The sequence below is a fragment of the Branchiostoma belcheri genome, unplaced genomic scaffold (assembly GCF_001625305.1).
Source record: "Branchiostoma belcheri isolate BF01 breed outbred unplaced genomic scaffold, Haploidv18h27 scaffold142, whole genome shotgun sequence".
NCBI lineage: Eukaryota > Metazoa > Chordata > Leptocardii > Amphioxiformes > Branchiostomatidae > Branchiostoma > Branchiostoma belcheri.
The window spans coordinates 389,139-398,632 of NW_017802847.1; the positions used below are offsets into that span (position 1 = coordinate 389,139).

General features: G+C 40.4%; 1 protein-coding gene across 1 annotated transcript in view; it reads left to right on the top strand.

Moving 5' to 3' along the window:
• LOC109464862 (REST corepressor 1-like) overlaps positions 1–9,494 on the top strand; it is a 34,926-nt gene that overhangs the window by 5,797 nt on the left and 19,635 nt on the right. The gene's annotated exons all lie outside the window — the stretch shown is intronic.

A 9,494-nucleotide genomic window follows, 5' to 3' on the forward strand; every position in this document is an offset into this window, starting at 1 on the left:
ATTTTCTTCGGATTTCCTCTACAAAGTGTAGCGTAACAAATTGTTTAACAGTGACGAGCTTTCTTTGCAAAATCGGCAGGCGCCGCTGAAAATCATCGCCACATGAGCGCACACAAACACAACAGGCCGGGAACAAAACATTTTAAAATATTAAATGTTGTCTAAGTGCACGTTTGAACATATTATCATTCTTTATTAAAACATGAGATATTTTATAGTTGCATTTTACGATGTGCGTATTCTTTTTTAACAATTTAATATGAAAACAACATTGACCGTTGCGTTTGGAGATGGCACCATCGCAGCTTACTCAAACAGCATGCCGTGTGCCGAGTGTCGGAACTTATGCCGTTGGATTTTGTGTAAGATTTAACATAACGTGTACATTTATACGGCATCATCATTCTGTATTAAAACCTCAGGTATTGTATACATCTATTCTACACATTGTTTTTGTGCGCCTTTACATTTTGCGGCGATAAAACATCGATCAATTTGCCTCAGCTCCGTGTGTGGTCCCATATGTGGGGAGGGTACTTGGGAATCTTACGTTTTACATATCCTCGGAATAATTGCTTGTTCTTCTGTAACAGTTGTAGCACTACATGTTCGTTTGTACAGTTCTGACAACATAAAATGCTTGTTCACTTACCGAGTCTCCTAAAACAAAAGAAAACTGTTGTGACAGAACTGCCTCGATACACTCGGAATCTGCCGATGACTTAGTGACATCCTTGAACACCTCGTTTGACGTGTTAGTCGGTCGCTGGTTTAAACCCAAACTCCGTACAGTGTCGTCGGAAGATACAGCTGGTTGTAGAAGTGAATTTCACCCCCCCAAAAGTGCGCACAATTCGACAAAGAGGCAAAAAAGCGGACATCCACCAAACAGTGTCTCTTACTAATACGGGCGCCACTAACGGTCGGCGCGTTTAATTTAAATCTTGCGCATGTGCATTAGAAGCCTAAACCACGTGAAAAACGTCGTAAATAAATTAATTCTGACGCCTGTCGCCACATCAGATGTGTAAGGACGTCTGGGGAGAGACGGGAGGCGTGACCCCTTTTTCGTCCGGCCGTCCAGAGTTGCAAGTTTGCAGACCGCCAACTGTGTTGGGACGCTGTTGATGGCAGTTTAGACGGACAGACGGACAGGGACGCGTCTGATGGGCAGAGACGGCGTCCAAAACGCCGTTCCCACTCTGGGACGCTTTCATTTTTCACAGAGGTTAGAATTTGTTCTAATTTAGAGCTTTGAGGAGTTCGTATTTTGATGAGCACCACCCATGACAATGGAACATTCAGACAAATTTATGCACGCCGCGATCGCGAAAACCGGCCGGAAAATGACAAGTTTCTCGCTACAATACGCGTTTATAAACGTCTTCACGTCGAAGATTTGCCGATTTTTTCACGCGTTGTCGAAAAAATTACTGATTTTCAAAAAATTAATAAACGTACCGTGCAAAATAAGAACGTACCGGGTGGACGTTCGGGCCCAAAAAAATCACCAGATGAGATGAGAGTAACAAGAATTAATTTTTTTTTTTCATTTTGCGATTTTTTGAAGCGGCGATTCCGAGAACCAACAAATTAGATTGGTGTGGCCTGAACAGTATATGATAGATACATTATGTAAAGTGCCCTCTGAACTAATGTACCATAATCAAGTACTAGGTTTCAAGTTCACAAAGCTTCAGGCAATTTTCTAGCAATTTCAGCCATTTAAATCAACAAATGTCTGACTCAAAATGCTTTGACTGTACCATTGAAAGACAAGTCTGTATCAAGATGTGTACACTTTCAGCCTTGATTGTTGAAAAAGGAACTGGCGGGCTGTGGCCTTATAGTTCCCTGCCGGCTAGTTTTCAATGACGCCATTAGGGAGGAGGCTAGGGACCTCCGTCAAACAATGTAGCTGAATACATAATTAGGCCTTACTTTATACCCCGATATCGGGACAGTTTTACACTCACTGCCATGAAGTATAGCAGGGATCTGTGGCGCTTGGATTGCGACTTCGTCATTCTTTCCTGAAGTTGCACGTTCGCTATCTTATTCCTGGCCGTCTCTAACGTGTTGGATCTCCTCTTCTGACTTCTGACCACAAACTACTTAGGCTAAAGCCGCTTCACGTTCCTCCTGCATTTTTGTGCGACTTAGTGACAGTCATACACTAGTATATGTTGATTAGTCTGAACTTTGACCTATCATTATCTTTAACTCAAGAGCTTGGCTTTACAACGTTTTTTTTTTGGTTATTGTCGATTCTGAAATTCACAATTTCTTTGTTCTGTACCCCAAATTTATCATTACCGTGAACAAATGATTTGCCACCTTTTTTTTTTCTGCACCTGCCGTCACCGCGAACATACAGTTCCACTAACATGTCCATTTTTCTCAGACCCTGAACTTTTCTACCGTGAACAAAAGTAAATTACAGTATGCCAGTAAGATTTAGAACTCAGCTGTTTCAGCTGTTTCATTCTTGTCTCCTTATATCAATGGTTTATTTGCATTAAAATACAACAACACTGTCCCAAAAATGGCAGCCAGAGGCTGAATTGACATTGGGGCATCACATTATTAGTATAAAACGTCATATTAAGCGATTAAAATAGGAATAAACCATTACATAAAATGTATATAAAATATTGTCAACAACGTTTCAAGTGCAAATTAATATCGTAGCAGATAACAAAACAGACGGACACTGGTAACACTAAAATAAGTCTTAGGTTAAAAAAAGTGACAGTGTTACATATACATATTAAGCAGGCGGATCATGAAAGGAAGGGCACTATTCTGATAACGATCAGTTCTGCTGCGAGGAGTGTTCAGTTTATAAGCTGATCTGGTTTGACGACCACTTATTGCACTTCTAACAGGTGGCAGAAAATGCCGGAACTGTTCAGACTGTCTAAGAGAGTTCGCAAAGTTCACAGTCAGGAGAAGGCGTCGTGACTGTAGGGTAGGTAGTCCCAGGTAGGAGCAGCCTTCAGTGTAGGATGTGTACTTCGTACCCATAATGATGCGCACTGCTCTCCGTTGGATCTTCTCAATCTTGTTGCTGAGTTCAGTGGTAAGTCCAGAATGCCAGACGGGGGCAGCGTACTCGAGAACTGGGCGTATATAGGACACATAGACTGTGACGAGGTCTTCTGAGGAGATGTGAAAGTGTTTCAGTTTGCGGAGAAGGAACAAGCGCTGGCTGGATTTGCAGCAAATGGAGTCAACGTGAGAGTTCCACCGCAAGTTGGCCTGGAGAAACACGCCCAAGATCTTCATTCCCTGCACCTGTTGCAGTTCGATACCGTTCACTGAGAGGGGAGGAGCCACGTACGGTACCTTGCTGAAGAGAATGTGTAACACTTTACATTTTGCGGGATGGAGTCTCATGTGACTGTCGTTGGACCAGTTCTCCAGGTCGGTCAGATCCTTCTGAATGTTAGAGGGTGCAGAGATCGGGTGCCTGACTTCAAGAAGGTTCAGGTCATCTACGAACTTCCAACGCTTACAGACTGCGTGACGAGCAGCACCGTTGATATAAGCGATGAATATCAACGGACCAAGTAGGGTACCCTGAGGAAGGCCGCACGTAACGGTGACGCTGTCAGAGAGTGTTCCATGGTACCGGACCGACTGACGCCTGTTCGACAGAAAGTTCGCAATCCACCTCGCAAGGGAGGGTCTCAGACCTAGCTCTAACAAACGACGAATGGCGGTGGTATGGCAAACCCGATCAAAGGCTTTGCTGTAGTCTGTAGCGACCAGTGAGCAGATAGTACCTTGGTTGTCAGTGGCTTTGAAAATCTCGTTGGTTAACTCCAGTAAACAGTGAGTAGTGGATCTCCCCTTGAGGCAGCCGTACTGTTGGGTGTCAATTTGTGAGCGAATGTCCGACAGAGTCCAGTGGGTGACGAAGCTTTCAGCAACCTTTGCCAGGAGTGAAGTCAGAGAGATGGGACGGAGTTCGTGAACCGATGGTGGTTTGGTCTTGGGTATCGGAACCACAGTCGCGCATTTCCACTCCTCCTTGTAGATTCCTTAATCATTTGTGACCTTTTCAACAGACATATGTACTCAGTCCATTATATTTCCATATAATCCAGTCTATATTTTCATATAAACTAACATTTATGCCTTCTATCTTGCCCAAATGATCAAAGATGTTGGTAGCAATTTTGCTGCTGTACCCATTGCAAGTTCTCTCTAATACTTATATCAAGGTTACATTTCCAAATTGGGGCCTGGCCGGGCTGTCTGTGTGAAAGAAAAATAAACAGTTTACAGTATGAGAATATACATACAATAACATAGTGGTCATGATCAATTTTTTCAACAATATGTGTTTTGTTGTCTTTTATGATACGATACTTTAATTTCATTCCTGCAAACTGCCACTGCCAGGCTGGTTGGGTTGATAAGGCAGGTCTTGTGTGCTATCTGGCATCTTTTGGATACCAGCTCCTTGCTGACAGGTCTCAGAGATACGGTACTGTAGTTTAAGGAGTGTTTGGCAAAGACCCCTTTGGTGACGTTATTTCCCCTTATCGAGGGCCTTCAAGGGGGGGGGGGGTCCAGACAACGCTCTACGCTGAATTCGGAAACCTCTCGATTACGCTTTACGATAAATTCCAAGTGGCTACAATGCATTACGTAGAATTAAAACGGCGAATACGCTCTACGCAAAAATATTAGAGGGGTCCGTCTACGCTCTACGTAGAATTAAAATGGCCGATTACGCTCTACGAAAAAGGGCTTGTGGGCCCCTCTTATCGGCTTCAGAGACAATAGTTTTTCCAGACTGAGATGCTTTGTCTACATTTTTGCAAAGACAGCACAGCTAGCCAATAACAAGAAATCAAATATTTCATACCTCCGTGAAATGTTTGGGAGTTTTTGTGAATTCCTCACTCATTCTATGCATTTTCCCCCTGGCTCCCATAAAGCTACAGACATGCATGGAGTAGGAAATTGAAGATAAGAAATGAGATAACCTTTTCTGGGACCTTTGACATAACTTCCTGTCAGTGTCCCTTCATGCCTACAATGTGGAAACGATTACTGAAACACAAGCAACATAAAGAAACATTCACACCAAAACAAAACCTCTGTACAAGCAGGTATTTTGAAGGGTTAAGTTTGAAATTCTCTTCTTCCTTTTTTGGAGGCTGGTACATTTGTAACACCACGGCTAAGTATGGTCCATCAACTTAATAATGACCTGCCCCAAGATATATGTATGGTGTAACTAGAGTTCCACGATCTCATACCTTCGCCAAATGATGTTAGCTTTTATGAATTTTATTTATTTTAACCTGGGGATTTCTTTCACTTTTATCATGAATAAGAACTTACAATGTATTAATCCCCCTGATTATGCAAATAGGATCTGCAATTGCATGAATTATATCTGTTGATAATAATCTCCACCAAGTCTTATTTTAACAAAGAATGCCATTATAGCATTTCCTCATATATTATGCAAAATGAGGTCCTTATTTGAATAAGTTATGTTAAATTATGTTCACCTTCACTAAACTTCAAACACCCCAAGTATAAAATTCCAGGCAGTTACCACTATACAATTATAACATTTTCTCATTAATTATGCAAATCAAGTCTTCATTTGCATAATCGATATCTGCCTGTGTTTCTCTCGTTGTTAATAACATATGTCGCAAGCTTGAACTTCCTATCATGGAATACAGCTGATTAATAGAACTTCCTCATTAATTATGCAAATTACATCCATATTTGCATAATTGTAATATCATTATGTCAAGCATTACTCAAGCTACCTACATACCAAAAATCATGATGATCCATTAATCGGTTCTTGAGTTATCCTCCTTTAAACATTTGTCCTTTAAACCCCCCTGCAGTTCTAGAGCAAGCAACTAGGGGGCCCAAACTCACGTCACTTCTTTCCCAGCACACGAGCTACCTGCCATCCAAATTTCGTCACCCTAGCATGTCTGGATCATGAGATATCAAAACCGGAAGTTCAGCTGCAGTACCATGACAAGCCGCCAGGGGGCCCAAAATCTAATCAGTTCGAGCTCTCATCAAGACCTACCCACCTACCAAATATCAAGATAATCCATCTAAGCTTTCTCGAGTTATGCTGTTGACAGACACACAGACACACACACAGACACACGGCCAGGAAAACATAACCTTCTCCAATTCTTGGCGAAGGTAATAAGGCCTGGTTTCCTGTATACATGTAACCACCGATTCATTGAACCCAGGGTGCCTTGAATCGGTCGACCCTATCGGCCGGGGTGTTCATGAATTTAACCTCACCACTTGTGAGATATTATTTACCACTGGTGTGGCTATATGAAATGGGGACTTCTGATTGGTCTACCTCTTCTGGCTTTATGATAATATGAGTTATTATTTTGGCAGTTTAGCAGTGTTATTGGCTATTTGCCTATTACTCTACATGTAGTAATAGTAAGACTTGATGATGGGACAAGGTGAAGGTAAAGTAAGATTTGCCAGAGGGATCATGCACTCCAACCATAAAGGTACATGTATTAATGAACCTCCTCTGAAGCAGCTGAATTTGCCCAGATGCATTTCTTCCATAGTGTTACCTGCATGAATAACATTAACAATTCTATTGCCTGGATCCACCCACCAAAAGTCAGACAGGCCAGACATCTATAGCTAAATCATGCCTGCATATGTATGATGCGTGTGTGTATCTTTGAAAAAATTGGTTCTATTTTAGAACTGATCACCATATCAATTGTGCAAGCAGTTCAGAAAGTCTTAGACAGCAGAATTTGAAAATGTTGATAGAAATGTTCTAAGTACCTGATCGTACCATAATAATATACTGCAACTTCTTAAACTTTTGCTTTTCATGACTTTGCAAATATTTATTTCCAATGTACTACTTCTGTCCTACAGAGTTGTTTCAACTGCAAATTTAAGCCACCGCAAAATCCTCCCTTTCCCTTGTAATCTGTAGGAAATATTATAAGTTAGTTGTCCGTAGTGCTGCGATGGTGATGTTTTTCTCCCAGCTCTCTGCTTTCATCTTGAACCCTTGCTTCATTTTTATTCAAACAGGTCAGAAATTAGGAAGTGGTATGGTCTCACTGAAGAATAAAGAGGTTTTCTTTCCCGGTTCACAGATCCAACCAATTTAAAGTACTCAGTTAACTGAAGGATGCCCTTTTTTGCCTGCCTGGTACATTAATTTCATGCAAAAATTGCAGTCTTGAGAAATACAATTGGTATTGCCTCCCGCAAAAGAATCGTTTGACATCAGTTTGGACAGGTGGTGGTGTCAGTGTCATCCATCTTGTCCGTGAGAACAAAAAACATGTTGCCCATGCACCTGTTGGTATGAAATCGGAGAGTAGAGACTATTTATGGGTCACATAATAGATACAAAACTTAAGTCTCTATGCAGCTGACCACAAAGTATTTGGTCATTTGGGTAATCATTGAATTGCAGCCACAGATTTTGATTGAAAAATTACAAATGTTCAGCTCTCAGAGACAAGCATGCTCCATGTTACAGGAATGGAGGGAAATATTGTGCATTTGCTCGCAAATGTTGGCTTTCTAGTTCGCACCAAAATGTCTTTGGTGAAGGTGTATGATTTCCTTTCAACAATAGTCCTGCTGGGAAGCATCAGGTGGGAAGCAAGAAAGTCTAGGACTGAGCTACAGTCAGGATTGTGTATATGCCAATGGGTTATTGACCTTATAAGTTATATGGTATGACTTGGCTGACAACCATGACCAATCCATGGAAAAATTGTTTACTCCAGTCACTATATGGTAATTTTGTGTACTACAGGAGGCTTCTGTTTACACCATTATTATATAGATTACTGTACATGTACATGCCAGATCTTAGCAGGGATACCGCAATTGAAATATTCAAATGCATAGTGGTTTTATTTTCGCGGTTGTCTCTCTGCCGCAAAATTGTGATGCCCTGTGCTCTGTCTTGCATTGCAATAGTTTTTCAATTGCGAACACTTCTCCTACAGCAAAATTACATCCCTGCAAACATGACTACAGTATTTTGAAGGGATTTGAGATGGGAGTTAATAGCAAGTTTTAATCTGAATTCAGAGTCACTATCTTGACCATAGATCTGCTTTAGGCCACAGCAAGTAAATTCTATGGATGACATCTTCCACAGACTCCAAATCTAATGCGAGCGGGCGAAAAAAAACAAGGCGGGCCAAAAAAAACAAGGTTCCTACATTTTAAAGTTTTGACTGAATCATTGATTCAATGGGAACATCACATACTGTATCACATCACATCACATATCACTGCATCAAAGATTCAAAGGAAGAAACAAAACATTAAATCTGGGCATTTTCTTGTCTCCTCTCTTCATAGTTATCTACAATCCACCTTCTGGCATGGCAGCAGACATCTTTGCCCATTTTCGGCATGTTGACCACTGTCAGAAGGCAACAAAATGTCTTGTTTTTTTTCCAAAATCAGGCAAAAATTAATGCGCGCGCTGATGTCATCCATAAAAATTCCTTGCTGTGGCCTAAATATCTTTTCTCTCTATGGTAAAAGCTGGTAGGAGTTGATTGATCCAAGATTTTTTTTTTGGTTAAACAGAAATCCAACATGGTGTTTTGAACCTGCCCAACAGCTATCTATCAATGACAGAGGCTTATGCCAAATGTCCACAGGATCATTCTATATTTGGTTCTGGGCAGTTTGCTGGTCACATGGCCATGAACTATTTGCTGATAAAACAGCATGAACTCTCCAAATTTCCAAAAAAATATCGTAAGAAGGGAAAAATAATAATAATAATCATTTATTAAGTGCATTTAAGGGGGTATGAGTAGAATACAAAATGAGAATTGCTTCAAAAGATACAACATAATGCCAATGAACTTTTGCATCCTGATACATTTTAATACATGGTGTACATACAGCACATCCTGATGGTATTTGCCAGCAAATGCAGGCTGACTCCCTTTCCAACTTTCCTATCCTATCACTTAATGAATTAAGTGTTGATGAACTCAGTAATGCAACAAGGGGCCAATAGGAAATTTATATTCATAGAAAACATTATTTATCTTACATGTATTTTTTTGAGGATTGGGCAGAACTAAAGCAAAACATACTTATCTAGGTCCTCTCCTCACATATATAAATAAAAGGTGATGTCAATAAAACAAGATCCATGTAGTAAAAATACATTTGTAATGAAAGAAAAGAAAGAAATACATACCGGTATATTAATAGATTGGATTTTATTTAATATTACAACATATAAATATTGAAAAACATGATTGTCAGGTCATTTGTAGAATAATGATTTATTTGCTGTTCACATGTATAATATGATAGACCATTGTATGTATGTATAATATATTTGATCATTGATTATTCAGATGAATAAATGAATAGATATTTTCATTTCCATCCTCTGGTGTAGCTGAACTGTGTATATATAAAATACAACACGGTGTATTCCG